Source organism: Agelaius tricolor, unplaced genomic scaffold, assembly GCF_023055355.1.
Source record: "Agelaius tricolor isolate 1412-34295 unplaced genomic scaffold, bAgeTri1.0.p SCAF_1, whole genome shotgun sequence".
Classification (NCBI taxonomy): domain Eukaryota; kingdom Metazoa; phylum Chordata; class Aves; order Passeriformes; family Icteridae; genus Agelaius; species Agelaius tricolor.
The window spans coordinates 107,258,873-107,277,750 of record NW_027269261.1 but is presented as its reverse complement, the minus strand read 5'-3'; positions in this window follow the sequence as shown (position 1 = coordinate 107,277,750).

Here is an 18,878-nt window from a genome sequence, read left to right as displayed (position 1 = left end):
GCACCTACCTGCCTCTTAAGATAAGGAGAAATCCCTGAAAATATGAGGATTTAAATACCATCTGATAATGCTTTTCTAATCTTCTGAGATTTTTATGCATATTAAGGTGAGTTCTGGGCAAAGATATAAGTTTGAAACAGATACTTAAGCACAGTTTAACCATCACAAACATAAAAGAAATAATGATATTTATCTCAATTGCAGTGGTTATGCTAGGGAAAAGATAACTACACAATATGTGGTACACAAGATAGGGCTCAGGCCGTTGTTTGGGACAACAGCATTCCAGGAACATGTATGCCTGGAAGTGAGCAGTTTCAGGGTTCAAATGTCAACAATATTCTGAGTTAATCTTTTTATGACTCTATATTATTGTGATCTAGTTGCAGGAGGATTAACCTCCTGAGGCAAATCCAGAACAAATGAATTGCTAATGAATTTCTGAGCACTATATGCATCAAGCTAGTGATGGTTGTCAACTATAGAAATAAAGATTTGCTGTAAAGAATGTTCTAAGCAGAAAAAATCCAAACACACAAACCAAAAAAGTACCCTCAAACCCTCACACACTTAGCTATGCCATTCATTAGAATGATGAAAGAAATTAGAACTTTCTTCAACAGTGTAGGTTGTTTAGAAAACTCAATTGAAGATAATGTAATAATGTTGCCTTTATTTCAAAGGCAGTAGTCAGTAAATAATAGAACCAATATTGTTGATACCCTTACAAAGATCAGGGAAAACTGAGGAGAGAGTTTTTGAAGGGCTCCTTAATACTTTTCTATAGGGTGAAGGTATTTTGGATTCTTTTACTGAGGAAAACAGGTTGCTGGAAGGAATTTAAATATCTGCTGTGAGGGACCCTCCCTTCTGTCACAGAAATTGCTTCTTTGTGGCATCAGGCTTCTGCGTCAGGCTCATGTTCAAACAAAATAAAAGTATCTTTAAATGAAGAGGAAGGTCTCAGATTAGTACTCCAAGAAGCTGAAATACAGGACTCTGTGCAAAAGAGTGGAGAAGCACTTGAAGATCTGAATAAAAATGCCAAATACCTGAACCATACCACACTTAATTTACAATGCTTTCACTTAGCTATGCACTACATGAAAGGTACAGTTAAGTAGGTAGATGTCCTCTCCTTCAGAGCAGACTTCCAGCAACAAAACAGAGAGGTTGAACAAAAAAAAAAAAAAAAAAGGGATCTACATTCTGATAGAAATATTAAAAGCAAAGAGACACTTAAATAAATCTTGATAAAATTAACTATCTCTCATTAGAAGGCAGTAGCTCCAGAAAGCACCTAAGCAAAATGCAAACTGCAAACTAAATTTTAGAAGTGCTCATGCCCACCTCTCTGACAGAAGCCTAAAGAGAAACAGATATGTTTGAATAACAAGAAATGTTTAACCCTGAGATGGGGTAAGAACACAAGACAGGATGAACAATAAAGAAAACAATAATGCCAATCACTATGTGAACAAAGTCATTGAAGATAAACTACTTCTAAGATACCTGACAACAGATGTTATCTCAGAAATACCTTGGAAATATCCTGGAGCTGAAGCATATGCCAGGAAAGAAAGTGTTTCTTTAAATAAAACCTCAAATGTTGCTGACCTAGTTAGTATTTGCTCTCCAAATTTTGCCACTTTTATCAAAGCAAAAGGAAGAGTCCCCTACATACACATCAATATTCATTTTAATAGTTAAAAAGTCTGTTTTTTCTGTGAAAATTTTCTTGTAGTTTGGGATGTGAGGGCTGAGGGGGTCTCTGCTTTCCTTAGTATTGTTGTAGAATTTGCAATTGCCAATACATCTTCGCCTTTTGGTTTCCTTTTGCTGTAGTGAGTTTATGATAAGAATCAATATTTATTTCTGGCAAGCTATGCCATTTGATGACAGGTGGCTTTAGTATTCCTGGATCTATTTTCTGAATTCTGTGAAGCTGAGGTGTCATTTTTTCCTACTCAGGAGAGTGAAAGGAAGCAACACTTTTAATATGCAATTCTGGATTATAACTGAAAATTGTATCCACAAAAGGAGAAAAACAAAAGTTTCTACTATGGCTATTTTAACAGAAGACAACCAATAATTTTCCAGGAATGGCCTTAACACTACTGATCCTGATCCTGATCCTGTGGCAGTAGAGTGCTTGCTATCTGAAGGTCTCTTCCAATCTTTATTTCTGTGATTCTGGAAAGATTTCCAGAATAAACATGTTTGGTTTAACACTTTGAAAATTTGAGGGCTGGAGAAGGTTATATTATTTTTCAGGAGATAACTAAACAGTTTATGACAAGTATTTTATAAACACAGGAATAAAGGCATCAATTTCTTGGCAGAAATGTTCATCCACTCCTTTAAATGAATAATTTTGAAACTATTTCTGGTTTCCTGTACACACTTGTGTGATAAAAACTCCTCTAAAATTTGTCATCTGCCATTTCTGTACCCAGATCGGATAATTAAATTTTTTTCAATTATAAATGTATAGACTGATAAATGCTCAATAATAGTTTGAAATTAATTATAAACATAGATTGGTAATTTAGGTGTAAAATAATATATGGATAAGCATTCAAAGTTCAGAGCATTTTCAAGATCACACTAACTAAATAGTCTGAACCCATTATGTGAACACATTAAAGACATCAACTGAGGTGCAGATGAAAGAGGCAATGACATTACCTTCCACTTTTGAACTTGTTTAAATCACTTGAAGTAGAGAAAGATTTCTGTGAGGTAAGAAAAGTATGTCAGGGAGAGGAAGAGAGGTAAAATGCAAATAAATATCTCCCTAGTCTAGTAAGAGGTAGAAATTTGGATTACTTTCTTTTATCCAGCATTTATTCTTTTGGGAATATAAAGTTTTGTGATCTTTCCTAGTGCTTGCATTTAGTTATAAACTCTGGTCAGTGACACAATGGCACCTTTCCATAACCCTTCTCCCTATTTATATTTCAACTGTTCATATACCATATATTTAATAGTCATGAGATAAAATATTTACACAAAAACAGGCACAAGCCTTGCCACCCCTTAAGTGGGCTCCATAATTCCTGGGCTGGTCCTAATCATAAAAATTAATATTTTTCTTACCCTCTCTCTCTGGCTTGGGTGAGGCTTTCATGTGTTTCATACAAAGCAGAATAACAGAAAAGAACAAGAAAAATTCTCTGATCTACTCATAACCTCAGAATTACAGGAATTGCTGAAACAGGTGCATTTGGGTCCCCTCAGGCCATACTGTCTCACACAGTATGGCTATTAGTTAACATTTAAAAAAAATTCTCTTTCTAAAGTGAAGAAAGGTTTTGTCCCAAATATATCACCCTGCCTCCACCTGCTTCAAAAGGGAATTCTGCCTATGAGTGTTTGACATGTGAGGCTCTTTGCCAGATGTCAACAGAATCTGAATGACAGACTTCAAAAGAATTTTAACAATAAATTTTGATTATTTTATCTAAAAATAAGAAATTACTGTGGTAAAAGAAACCAAGTGCCTTGCATCTCTTATTTCAGTTACAATTGCTTCTGTACTGCCCTGCCTAGAGGTTTTCTAGTACCTATCTCATCGTAAAAATGAATATTTCTTGACATTGGCTTTCTGCTCCAGACAAGATAAATTTAAATGCATAATTTCAAAAATCAGTCTACACTTGTGTCCAAATATCTCATAATTTGGTAAAGGAATTTCATGGACAACATGGTGAAATTTGAGAAATACTTCTGAGATTTATACAAGAATTTAGGAAGCAGAGGTAGAGTTTCTGATAGAGATGAGTGTTCTGCTGAATCTTACAAAACTCAAGGTAGCATTTAACTCAGGAATCTCAAAAGGATATTCAAGAACTTCTCTTAAGGCATGTAATTAATGCTGAGAACCTTCAATTCCTGAGTAAATCTCACCCTCATTTCTCTGTTTACCTAATCCTCCTTTTCAAAAATCTGGCATCTAAATATGCAGAAAAATCTCTCAATAAATCATAAAAATATTTCAAAATCAGCAAAATTGCATAAAAATAAGCAATATATCCTCTTTTATATTCTTAGTGCTTGAGAAAATGTCATTTCACAATGATAGTGTGAGTCTGAAATAGATGGTTGATTCATTTGAAGTTATTTTGGGGATTCTTTTTGGCTGCCCAGTTACTTGCTGAAAAGAAAAAACTGAGAATGGAGATTCATAAAAGGGATGTGTGGAAGGTGCTGTTGAGTGTGGCCTTCCAAATCTGAGATACTATCAGTTTCTTAGTTAATTGAGTGCCATTTTTGTACTTGCTAGCAAAGAGAGACACACCTCTTTCAGGTTTCAATAATTTTCAATATCAGCTGCATTAATATTTTCATTATCTCAGCATAATTTTCTGTTACACCTTCAGCTTATGAAATAAGTTTATTGCCCTCAACTTACAGATATGAAATCTATTTATATAGAAGGAATAGAATGGTTGGGTTGTTTGTTTGGGTTTTTTTTTCCTTTTTTTTGGTAGGCATACCTCCTTAGCTGTCATGACAGAAAAGTCACAGAAGTATTTTTGATAACAGACTTTCAGCTTTTCACTCTTCATTTGACATTTTGAGATGTCATGTTAGTTTCTTTTATGCTTGATAGACACTGTATTTCTATTTTAAATTATTTTAAACACCCTGAAATACTTTGGTATATTTCAGAGTTGAAAAAAAAAAGTTAAATAGTTACTTTAAATGATTATGTCTCAGCAGTCCTTGAAAAAAATGAATCTGCCTTTCTGACTGTCTGACAAGTTGCTTGAATCCTGCAGGGCATATAACCATTCCTACCCACATTGTCAGTGACAGCAGCCTGTAATTAAACTATTTGTTTGCATTAATTGCAAAAACTTCACATGAGTTTATAATTCCCTGCTGAAAGGAATGGTTTTCCACAGACAAGATAATTAAGTTTCACATATCAGACAACTATGTAGCTATTTATTCTTTTCACATACACCTTTGGCCTTCACTTCAGCTGAATACATTACAGGAGGTTTCAAATATGCTCAAACCACCATAAGTTAAGTGAAAGCTTTGTTTTGTGTTCCCAGTTGTCAATAGATAGTTTTGGTAGGGCTGGCTTTTGTGTGCCTGTGTTTGCTGCAGGAGAGCCTTCTTTCAAAAGTGACAATTTTACTATAGAATGCCTTTAGATGAAGAACAAAACCACTTCATTTACACCTCAATTGCATTTTTATCACCATTCCCTTCCTGGCTGGTGCAATTGCTTTTTTACTGTACACAGTTTCTGGTGTATATCTTATGCAACCCAATGAATTTCATGATCTTTTTGAAGCAATTTAGTGAAAGAGATTAAATTTTTTTTTAATTTGGTGATACATGCAGTTATCTGACACCTGCAATAGACACTGAATTGTCACTCTGCAGACTTTCATTCTTCTTGCTAATATATTTTTTTTCCTCAGAATCTCACTTAGGTATATTTAAAAAAAATTATTTCTTTGGATGATCAAAATTAATTTTTTTTAATTTGATTGCATCAAATCACTTCAAAATAAGCAATTTATGCACCTGAGACAGCAAATAATCATTGCTGGTGATATCAGCTAGATTATGAGATCTGGGTAGCATATTATTTCTGTTTTCTTGAGATAAATAAATACTAAAACTTAAATTTTCACTAGTTCCTGAGAAATTATCCACGAAGACTGGGAGAGCAATCTTCTTGTGGACCAGGATTTCCTGTAAATAATTAGAACTGAAATGATAGAGAGGCTGTTCTTCAGAAGCCTAAAGCTAGAATCTAAGTGAGAAAAATGAGAATTTCCACTCATCCAAAAATACAGATAGGTACATCCTTTTATCTAAGTAAGAAAAGGAAGATAATATAAACTGGAATTCAAGCAGAACTTTAAATAGTTCTTGTGAGAACTTTAATAAAGTTCTTGTGAGAACAAGAAATAATGAAAGGTACATAATCATGAATTCCTTGTCTTTAAGAATTATGGTTAAAGATAATAATCACACTCACTTTGTCACATTTATATATAAATTTCCTTTTTACTTTCTGATTTTTTCTGTTACATTTCAAAATACTTCCCATAACAGTATGTTTTAATATTTACTGAAAAAATAAAATTGTATGCAGATTAGTGATATAATTATAAAAAATAATAAAAAATTCCAGAAAATTACTGCATTTCTTCAAAGCATTAAGATAGATTAGAAGTATTTCCTTTGGAAGGTAGCTACAATGATCATCTCATCCAATTGCCTGACCAATTCAGGGCTGAACAAGTTAAAGTTATTAAGGGCATTGTGCAAATGCCTCTTAAACACGGGCAGGCTTGGAGCACCAATGACCTCCCTAGGAATCATCTTCCAGTGTTTGACCATCCTCGTGGTAAAGAAATCCATCCTAACATTCAGCCTAAACCTTCCCCCTGCAGCTTTGAGCCATTTCCATTCCTGCTCCCCTAGGCTTTGTTGTGATTCAGATTTGATGGTGTGATTCAGTGTGTCAAAGAAGCCAGATCATTCAATCATGGTGTGCAGCTAAAGAAGCCTTTTTCACCCATTAAAAAACATACTAAACAGGGCATAATTAATATTTCTTTATTTTTATCCTAGACAGGCTTATTAAAACAAAATCATTAGCAAGATGATTGAAACATTTTGTAATATTGTTCTTATTTTGGTTGATATACAGTTATTTTCCTTCATAGCAATTTGTATGGCATTGTGCTTTGGACTTGTGATGAAAACAATGTTGGTAACACAGTGGTGTTTTTTGTTATTGCTGAGCAGTGCCTGCACAGCCTCAAGGCCTTCTCTGCTCCTCACCCCACCTCACCCCAGCAGCAATAAGCTGCCATTGTGCAAAATGATCCACAAAAGGGGACACAGCAGGGGCAGCTGACCCCAAATAGACCAAGGAGATATTCCATGCTATGTGGCATCAGGCTTGGCAATGAAAGCTGAGAGGAAGAAAGGAGAAGGAGGGGACAATTGGAGTGCTAGCATTTGTCTTCCCAAGTGACCATCATACTTGGGGAACCCTGCTCTCCTGGGGGGGCTGAGCACCTGCCTGCCAATGGAAAGTGATGAATGAATGAATTTCTTGTGCTTTTCATGCATACACAACCTTTGCTTTCCCTATTACACTGCTTTTATTTCAACCCAGTGTTATGCTTTGGTTTCTCTCCTCCAACCCACCATGTGAGGATTGAGCAAGTAGTGGTGTGGGACTTAGTTGTTTCTGGGGGTTAAACCATGAAGAACAAATTTTAACATCCTAACAGCAACAATATATGGTTTTTAACACAACATAAATACAGCATAAATATTTCATTAATCTGTAACTTCAAAGGGATACATTTGGGATAGTTGCACAAATGATGTACAGGTCAGCTTGCTAGTAATATCCTCAATGCATAAAGGATAAAGAATAGATAGGAAAGTTGTCTGTGGAAACCAGGTGTTATGCTGCAGATTAATCAGAAATGATGTCTGGTGAAATCAGAAGAAGTTCTGGTCCTAAAAATAGGGTGAACTGTATAAGAGCAGATGAAACTACATCTGCTGAAATTTTATATTCTAAGGAGTGGGGAGAGGAACCCAGAGCCCAAAGGGTGAGGAAGATCCCACTTGCAGTACTGCATCCAGCTCCAGCATAAGGCCTTGGACATATTAAAGCAAGTGCAAAGGAGGATCACAGAGGTGATCCCAGTCCTCCCAGCAAAAGCACTCATCACAGGGAAAGGAAAAAATCTGTCTGCATTGTTCAAGGTGTGAGGCTGTCTTTCAGTCTTCTCAGCATCTTAGGTTAACTGCTGTCCCAAAGAGAAAAAATATTAGAGAGAACAGAAGATTGGATAGTGAGTGTTCTGTATAGGAATATTTCTTATGGATTTGTGAAGCAGATGTAACCTACTCAAAAATCTATCTGGATTGGTGTTAGATGTTAAAGTAGCAGGGTTAGTTGCTTGAACAGAGGAAAGCAAGATTTTGTGCCATAAACAAATTACAAAACATAAATTCTGCTTTGTCCTACCTTGACTTCTGCTAGGAAAGTGTCCTGCTTCTCACTCAGACAAAGAATTAATCCACCAACATCTGCTATCTATCAATAAGAAAATAGGAGTCCAGCCATATTGTGCAAAGTTTTCCTTAATAATATATACCTCAGGTTGTTTGTCTGGGGCATGAATTGTATTTCACTGCTCCCTATGAATTACTCAGCACAGAGCCCTGAAAACAAACCTGTCTTTCCCTTCTCTTGCCCTGATGAGCAATTAGCAATGCAGTGGGCTGTAATGGAAATTACAATGGATGAGGATGGCCTTTGTAACCCAGTGGGACATGAAGCATGAGTAAAGACAAAATGTTTTTTACAGGGGTTTTTCACATCATTCAATTCAAATGCAATTTTTTTAGTTTTCTGCTTCCAGTTCTCTCAGTTGTCTTAGGTGGGTAAAGGATTCTGTCTGTAAATTCAGCTCCTATTTTACAAAATCATATTAATTTCTCATTGCTGCATTTCTTTGTCATCCTTTAACCTTTTCCTTCCTTTCCCTTCCACATATGCATCTTCCCTTTCTGTCAAGAAAATTGAATGCCTACCTTCTGGGAATTGAGTTTTATATTAGAAAAGCTTGCTTAAAGTATGTCTTTCATAGAAGCATTCAATTAAGAATTAATAATGGACCTTCTCTCTTAATTAAATATTGAATGCTTTTAAAAATACTTAATGAAGATTCAGAGATAAATTCGAGTCTATGTCTGATTAATCTGAAGCTGCAAAAACTATATATTATGCTGTAATAAATGTTAGTTTTAAGAAAATATTAATTATCTTTTCAGTTAAAGTTGCAGTCAGAGAAAACTGAGCTTAAACCAAAAAGACCATACTAAGTTAAAGAATTTCATTAGCACAAGCAAAACTTCAAGTTATTTGGTACCAAAAAAATCCATAAAATCTACATTTGCTAATGTTTTTGGATCATCTGTTGGAGGATCAGGTGGATGTTGAACTGAGCATCTGACATTTTAAACTTCTAGAAGACCAAAAAACATCTGGTAATTTTCAAATTGTGTGGTTCCCTTTGCAAATGTTCTATATAAGATGACAGATGTATTATCTACAGAAATATGAATAAGGAATTTTCAATTTGAAAATCTTGTACTCACATTAAGGACATACATATTTGAGATTCCTTTTATTTTAAGAAACACATCCACTTTCCTATTTTAAATTTGGTTTAGATATAAAATTTTAGTTCCTTTGTGTACTCATATTTTTATATTGGCTTTATACTACATGATCAGTGCAAATGATAATCTAGAAATAGAGAATGATACATCCCACTGTGTGTGCACTCAAATTTATTTCTTATTTAACACAGTTTACATTGCTTTTGTGATTATAACACCAAGTGCAAAAAAGTACCACAAAGAATCCCATAGACAAATATATGTGCCACTCTTGGAGCCAAATTTAAAATAATAGCTAGTTATTAAATTGTCTCCTGAATGGGTAGAAAAAAAATAAAGCTACTGCTTTACCAGGCAAAAATCATAAATATTGTGATATGATAGGAGCAAGTTCTTCTGGGTTAAAATAAGTGATTTTGTTTCATAAAATATTGCACATATATTAAAAAAAAGGAAACAATATCAAGAGAAGACATTATCATCAGTGTATACCTGTAATATAGATATCAACATATTCCCATAGAAATATTTAAATTAAATTTTTAGTATTCTCTTCTGCAGGTAAAGATTATTAAGTAAGAAAACTGAAAACCTCTTATCTCTTGTCCTGGTTTACTCCAAGTTAACGTCTGCACAAGAGTTCACATTAGATTCGAATGGAAGGTGCTCTTTTTTAATTGTGATCAAACTCTGTAAGAGACATAAATGGCTACTCATACTGCAGAATAAGATTTCAAGATTGCAACACTTTCTAGGGAACAAAACAAGTGATATAGTCATTAATTCAGAAAAACTAAATATATGCATTTAGAAGAATAACAAACGAGGAATATTTAGTAGCAGAAATTAGTATCATATAACAATGTTGATACTCAAGCTGCAAATCAAGTACTTGGCTTTTGTTTCTCCTTGAACCTACATTAAGCCTGTATAAAAATATGGCACAAAGTTCTCAATGTCTCAGTAGAAAAGATAGAAAAATCTTGTATTGCAGAGCATTCAGCATGACAAAAATGGATAGAAAAAATGTGCAACAGCTCTGGAAATAATTTCAAAACTTTTCCATTTTCTGCTATATTTGATGTGTTCTTGTAGGAATGAAATGATTCAAAGGAAAGATCAGCTGTCATTATTCAAATATATATTTGTATTAAACTTAATATTTGGGTTATACTAGAATCAAATTAAGAGTTAGAAACTGATTTAGGATGTTAAAAGTTAAAAGCATCTTAAATCCCTACAGGAGTAATTTGGGAATCGATGTCTTTTCCTACTTAAAGACTGTACATTAGTCAGCATCATCTATATTTTAAGTTAGGGTTATAACAGTGTAAGGGAGACTTCTACATTTTTTCAATAGCCTGGATTTTCTTTGAAAGAGTTGTATTTATTTTTGCTTTTTGACTCTATGTGTCACCAACAAATTTAATTTTTGCTGTTGATAAGACTGTAGGAATTAACACCATTTGGCAAATGTGTCTCTTAAACTTCACTGATGACATTTAAATTATGCTAACAAATAAATCATTTCACTTTTCAATCTCGCTAGAGACTATGCTTTATACACACATTTTGTATTATAAATCTTTTATCACTCTGACATCAATTGAGATGCAGCCCCTGCTGAATGGTTAAATAGAAACTTTGAGTATGTAATGAAACTCTTTTATGTCTTTCAAGTTGCAGTACTCTTACCCTGCATTTATAAGAGTAAAGTGTCATCTTAACCTTCTATAATCCCACTGAGATATAGTTATATCCATTTGCTAATTTTTTTAAGTGACTGTGTTTAAAACATGGAGGAGTTTTTGAGTAGGGTTCAGTGACAGAATTTAATATAATTATAATTTCTAAAATAAGAACATTTAAATAATTCTATAACATAGCTTTTGTGATATACTGCTTTTGAATTGTCTGCACCTTACAACAATTTGACATCCTCCATCATATCTATCTAGGTTTCCACTGAGTAAGCAAAATCCTATGCCACATGACTATGAAAAACCTGGAAGAGGCCTTTGTCTAACTTTAAATTTCAAGTGACTGTCAGTGCCATTAATTGGAGATAAGAATGCCTACACAGAATTTCAGGCTGCAGGGGAACATGCGTTCTTTCAGAATTGTTCTATATCATAATTATCCTGAAGTGAGCAATTAAATCTAGCAATCTGGAAAACCATTCTACAAGAACAGGTGGGTGAGCTGTGAGATCAAAGTAAGAAACCATTGAATAGAGACAAGAAGTGTCTATTCCCACAAACTGATCCACAGAGTTTTGAGAAGTAATTTTATTTTCTGTCACTCAATGGTCTCAAAATAAAATTTACAGGAAACAGAAGTGTTACCAAAGGCATTATTTTGGAACAGACACATCATTTTGAAAACTCTTAGTGGTTTTGAAGGCAGACATAAAAACAGGATAAAAAGGGTATTGAGGAAAAATACAAGATATATTTAAAACAGTAGAAACCTGACAAGAAACAGTATGCAGTATTTTAAAGCTTAAGAACTAACAGTTCATTTCATTGCAAGAGTATAACAAGATGATTGTGCTCAGTGACAATGGACCTGAGAGATTTCCTGCTCTATCACCTCGCAACATCAGGGATGTTTGCAGTGACACTTGAAGCACTGCAGAAGTGGTGGTGGTGTTGCTTTAATTAAGTCACTAATCTAACAGAGGAGCCTAATAATTGTGTCTGGCCCCATGAGCCAGCCTCCAGTATGGGATAAGCACATGGATTTGATTATCACAATAACAAGAGAACTGGTAATGTAAACAGGAAGGAATAATAGTGTCAGCTATGGTGTGAGTTCTCCTGCAAGGTCTCTCTAGGTTCAGGCTCATTAACAGTAAAACACTGCCTCCTTCCTGGCCTTCCTGTGGGTCACAATCTTGGCAACTGCATTTGGAAGACAGACTGCAGCACCAGCCCACACATAAAATACAGAAAGACCACATCATGAGATATATTTTATAGGTTAGGCCAGCAAGTTCATAGGTTTACAATCAGCCAAGCTTATGCAGAGACACCTGAACTGCAAATAACTGAGAACAAATTGGAAGGAAGCAGTAACTGACAGGAGCAAGAAATCCAAAAAAAAGGTGGCTGAAAATATTTTTTCCAGGTAATATTTTCCTTGGAAAAATGAAATTCCTTAAGTATGCAAATATTCATAAAAGCTTATGGATTTTTTTTGGTGGAAAATTTGTATAAAAATATTATTGTTACTTTTGTGTTTCATTTCAATGTTAAATAAATTTGCTTCAATAAGATAAGTAGACTTTATTTCATTGTATTTATTCTGAATTCTTTTTTCAGATTATATTTTAAATTACATAATATAGATACATTAGGTATTTATATTAATTATAGCATTTCAGTATCATTGAAGCAATGCTTTTCTAAGATAAAAATGACTATTGAAAGTAGATGATTCAGCATTGTCAAAACTCTAGAGCAGAACATCATCAAACAAATGTTTAGAATTTCTACTTTAGAAGTTTTATGTTCTAGTTTTTCTTTCTAGTTTTGAGAAGGGTAACCCAAAAATACCAAATTATCAAAATTTACATCAAAATTATATTTTCATTTTTTACAGAAATTTGTAGATGGCAAACAGGGAACAAAATAAGTAAAAGATGTTACCTTTTCATGCAGTATCAATGCTGTCTGTATTCAGGTATATTGAACTGTCTTCAATCCTGGAGAAAACTTTTTGAATTAAAGGAAAGGTCAGCAGGTATTATGACAGACAGCAAATTGTTGTTGGAGGCACTCAATTCAGCTATATGGGGACTTCATAAATTCTTGACAATCCATATGTATAAAGAATTTTTTAGGTTTAATTTCTTTTGTCAGAATGACTCTTACTTCTCACTCTCCAGTCACCTTGCGTGAAGCTTAACAGTGTTTATTTCAGGATCTTCTAAAGCAAAGTTTCTAAAAAGGTAGGAGTTAAGAATGCATATTTTTCAAAGTGATGTTTTTACCCTCAGAATGTGATGAGGACTTGTACACCTCAAGAATTTATTTGCTTAGCTTTTAAATAGAAGGTTTCATCACCAACAAACATGCTTCAGTTTATACTTGGGAGCCAGCTAGGTGTAAATTCTTGAAGAAAATGGCAGAGCCAACTTTTCAGCAAGACTAGGTAGGCCACATACAATGACGTTTGTCTCAGGGTTTAGAGGCGTCAAATGTCATTGTATGTGGCTTATCTATATTTAAGACTGTTTATTTCTGACAAGCATGTCTTTCTAAATGTGAAATTTGTGAAAGTCAGAACATAAATATTAAGATAGAAATTTATGAAGCATAACTCCATAGTCAGGTTATCAGTAAATTAAATATTAAAGGAAAATATCTAACTTTGGGTTAATTATTCTGCTAGTATGATAACAGAAAAAGAAGGAATTCTGCTCTTGTTACATAACAAAAAAGATCCTCATTATCTGCTAGCAGGAAGTGAGTTTCCAAAATGTCTTAGCCAAAGCATGTATTTGGGCATAATGATCAGACAAACATTGTCTGTCCTTTTTCTGGAGTGTTTCGTTTGGTGAAGAAATAAAATCTAGATTTTCCTGAGAAATATATTTTAAATACTACAGTTTAATGAAAAGAGATATGGCTGTTCATGTGTTAACTGAATGTTGCCAGCATATGAATTGAGGATAGGATTGTTAAAAGACTCTTGTTTTTTTTGTATTCCATGATGCAAGTACCACACTAGTAATCTTCTAGACACATGCAAAGTTTAAGGTATATATAAAAGTTTTGTAGCCAGAGTAGAGTCAGGGCTTCCCATCAGTGGGGTAATGTTTAATAACTGAATTGCTGAGATAGATTTGGTTCTATTGATGGTCATTACTGGGGAATGTCTCTTTAGTAACATTCTGGAAATGCCATTTTTCAGGGTATTGCATGTACTGAAATCTGGGGACTTTAGGCACAGAAACTTTGATAATCTCAGATGCCAACAGATTAAATCAAACCTTGCCTGGATGCCTCTTCTGCTGAGGATATAGTTTATAAAGAGGACTTAAACAGATATGTCCAAGTCTTTATCTCATGATGGGATGCAGCGCACCAATCCTCAAGGTAACACTGTCATTTCCACATTATATAGCTCCACATCACATTCCAACTCTAGTTTAGGTGTGGAAGCACTATGGGTGGAACTGCAGCATCCATAAAATGCTGGAAAGCCATCCTTAGTAACTAGAATATTATCACAACTAAGCTGTTTGCTGGAGCAGTCTTTTCCAGGGACAGTTAGGGTTACTCTTTACAGCACTTCTCTGTAGATACATTCTACATCACTTAGATGTCCTGGAAAGGTAGCTTTAGTCTTGTAGCTTTGTGTAGGAGGGAATAATTTATGTGTGAGCTGTTTATGCTTGAATGTTTCAGTGGGAGAACTTCTCTTTTATAAAATAATGTTCACTAATTCAATTATAGAGCTCTACAAACAGTAGGATTGCCTTCCCTTTTCACAGTTAGAATGCCAAGATGCCTGCAGGTAGATAGGTATGTCTGTCAGTGATCAAAGCACCCAAGGTGCAGAAATGTGCTTCAGAATAAACATTTCAGACCTTGAAAGTCGACAGAGTTTAACAGCAAGATACAGACTATATGCCCTAGGCAGCTAGTTTTGGTATTGAAACACCTGAAAATCCAGCACTCTTTCTGGGCAGTACAGACCACCTTCTTTAATTATGTGGCCTATCTGTTTAGTCAATGGCAAAAGATTTGGTTCATCGAAGAGGCAATTTTAAATAGCTGAGTTCCCTGGTTTTTTCATTGACTGCACACAGGGCTTGAACTCTTTGACAGGAAAGATCAAGTAGGAAGCTGCCTGCTCAGGGGCATATTCTGAGTCTCAGGGCACAGACCTGGAGCTAAAGAACAGGAACCAGCCTGCAGAGACTCTTCTTTAGATTGCTTCATCCTTAACTAAGACCAAGGAAAAAAATTCACTTTATTAAAGTGTACAAAGAACTTGAGGCAATGTTACTGCTCTGTACAAAAGCCAAGTTGACTGCACAAAACCACGAAAGAGTCGAGTTTCTCAGCATTAAACCTCACCTCCCATTTACCATCATTTGAGCATATTATTCAGGCAAGCATGATATAGAAGATAGATACTGGGGTGCATGTTCCTCCATATTCTTTCTCCTTCACCCACATCTTGAAGCTGATATTGTGTAATGAGAAATGCAAGTGACATGGGGCTAGGCCAACAGCAAGCAAAGGTGAAAAGAAGGGTAAGACTGGTAATCTGCAATTAGGAGGTTCCATTCTGGTAAACAAAACAGAACATAGTTCTGCTCCCAGCACTGCTTGTGAATTTTCTATCAGAGTCATTGGACAAAACCCAGAAATAATATGAAGGACTAGAAAGTGGTTCTGAATAGAGGTTTCTGTGCTTTATAAATAAATTCATGTTGTCTGTCTTTTTAGACATACTTAAAGAATCTTTGCCAACTGGAGTCCCTCTGAGATTCAGGCTGAGGCTCAACACCTCCCTTTCATAGATCTCAAACACACAAAAGCTTTGTTGTCCACGGTGCAAGTGCTTACAGGGAGAGGCAGTGAAAGGAACTGCTTTAGGAATTTTTTTGAAATCCCATCTTTTCCATCGCACCTAAGTTCAACTCAAGCAGTCTGATGGTTTGCAAAACTTGTATTGCTTTGTTAAAGTGTAACTCCATGTTTTTTTCTAAAAATGAAGTCTAAAGAGACTGTTGAGAGAAAAAAATCAACTTGCACACATTCCCTGTATCTGCATGCTGGGCACACACTGTGCATTGGTATCAAGAGGAAAGTTGCACTGCATTCATGCTTTCTTTGTAAGAGCAGAATTACAGTTTCTTTGTGCTTAGAAGCTCAGGGATTAATCTCTGGCTAGCTGGATGCAGACAGTCTGGGACCCTTTGTAGCAGACTGCAACCACATCAGGGCTGGACAGATATTTGCTGAATGGAGCAGCAGTTTGTACAGGGGTGACAGCACAATAAGGGATGGTATCCTGCTCTATCACCTGCAAAAGCTTTCAGGGAACAATGTGAGCTGAAGTGAGAGCTGGGTTCTCTCAGCATTCCAAGGGGACCAGTACAATTTTGTTATGTGCAAGCCCTTACAATTTTCATTGAGACATCATTTTTACTTCATGTTTGTATTCATTCTCTCAGTCTGTGAGGGTAAATATTGGTTGCACCACTGTGTTACAATTTTCATATCATTTCTAGCAGTTAGACAGCTCATTGGTTCACATAATAACCTCTTTACCACGAGAAACCTGACCAGACCCACTACTAGCACATCAATAAGTAGGCAAGTATAATCTTTTAATCTCACAGCCAGTAAACTTTTTTATGCTGCATCCTTTATTCTATCAGAGCACTAATATTGCCTCATAAGAAGGTGGAAAAGTAAATAGTCTGCCATGTGTCACCACACGTGTCAGCAGCCATCAGCTCCCTAAACAGCTGCCCTCAAACAGAATGGGTTGGAGTATATACACAGCACACTATCCCCTTCTAAAGACTTTCCTGAGCTACTTTACACATAGCAATATTTTTCAAACACCTTATAGATACTGCTCCACTTCTGATTAAGACTACATTTTATGCTGTGTATGCAACCAGGCACAAAAAAATCATATGATGATGATGAGATTTTGTTGATACTTAGCACCCACACATCAGAGATTAAATCTGTATTTAAAGTCCACTTACTTGTCTTTACAGAGGGACATCTTCCCTCAGTAGTGATAATGGAAATGGATTGGAATTCCTGTCTTCAAGTTTACTAGTATTTCTAGATATTTACTGGTATTTCTGTGATCACATACTATGTGTGTGGCAGAGTTACATAGCAGTGTGTTGTCTGTAGTCTGCACAATTTTTATTGTTCTAAGACAAAGAGTGAAGAGGTAATACAAAGAGGGAAGGTTTTATTTTCTAGATGAAGAGAGACAGGATAAGCACTTTTATATAAGTAGCACTACCACAATATATGCAGTTTTGTCTGGAAGAGTTTACAGTGTGGATGTAACATTTACAGAGTTCCAGCTAGTATCAAGTCAGATTGATAAATTTAGCAAGCATCATGGCATCAATTTGGGTCCTAAAGCAGTATATGACGATTTGCATAATGTTACGGCAAAATAAAACCTCATCTTTCTGAAAGTACTTTCCTAGGAAAAGAAAACACAAGGGTAGTGAAACATACTTCAGCTAACTTACTATTTCCTTAGCTCATTACAACTACTCAAATGTGGTTCATAGAGAAAGAACAGTGAGAAAGATATTCTTCCAAGTGAAAGACTGACCTTGTTATATCCTTACAGTCTACTGGAAACTTCCTTTATTCTTTCTGTAGGCAAATCCAAATATAGTCTGTATGCAAATGAAGGGAGAAATGAAGTACACAAGGTCATATTCCACTACCTTTCCCCTTTTGGAGCATTGCACACATCATCAACGTGTGATCTATCAAGAAAGGTACTCTGCTATACTCTCATTTCTCTCTTTACTAGGTTATAGAGGGAGGAAATGTTAACTGTGGCAAATAAAAGGCCAAAACCACCCCAAAATTTTTAATATGGGTTTGCTTTGTTTGCTTTTGTGTAGTTTTAAGAACAAATAATCTATATGACTCGCAGCAATAAAGAGCTATTTGCAACATTTCCGGATTTCAAAGTTCTGATAAAAAGGGTTTGTCTGTAAGTGTGTCTGAACTTAACTCTCTTCTCCTTTTTAGTATGCAGTAGGTCATTCACATGTTAATCAGCTCTCTGCTTTCCAAATTTTGATTCTGCTACAAAACTCAATTGTTCTGATGAAGGCCAGAGGTCTGCAGATTTTGCACTCAGTATAGCCAAGGATTAGCTTGGTGACATTGTATTAGAAACTATTCTCCTAAAAATGGAGCTCTTTCAGGACACAACATCAGTTGTAAATCTGGTGGTTTATCTGTGAGACAATGGGTCATGCCAGGACACAATGTAAATTTAGTTTTGCATTGATTGACAAGGTTCCTTAAATGTGTTATTATCTTGTTCTTGGACACTCCAGCCTTTTCCAAGGACATAAAAATTATTTAAAGGGGTATGTTCAATTAGGACATATAAACAAAAACAGGAGCTTTTTTTATCTTTTTTATAATTTTTACTGAAAATAGAGATTGAGGAAATAGAGAACAGGCAATTGGCATTATCTCTACTGTTTTTATTCACCATTTATTTGAATATTTTTCAAGAAAATAAATAATGTGAAAGCAAAATCTATTTTAGCAATGTTTTTATATCACCTGTTTTTCAAGGGAATATGTGCTTGCAGGCATTGTAGTCAAATTTTTCCACTTGGAAGTCTAGGATCTTCTACTGAATTTCCTAACTGAGCCCTACAGTTTCAATTTTTTTTTTTTTATTTTCTAGTGGGAAAATAAAATTATTCTGTGACATTTCACTCCCTATGAGTTATGCTATGAGGTCAAAATAGATCTACTTGACTTAGAGAAAGAAAGTAAGAAAGAAAGAAAGACAGAAAAGTTATCCAGCTGTATTGTTCGGAGGATATATTGGCATGAGTTGAAAAACATTTATATTTAAATGAAAAGCACTCCTTTCATAAGAAGGTCTGATCCCTCTACCCCTCAAATATTTGCAATAGCTCTGATAAT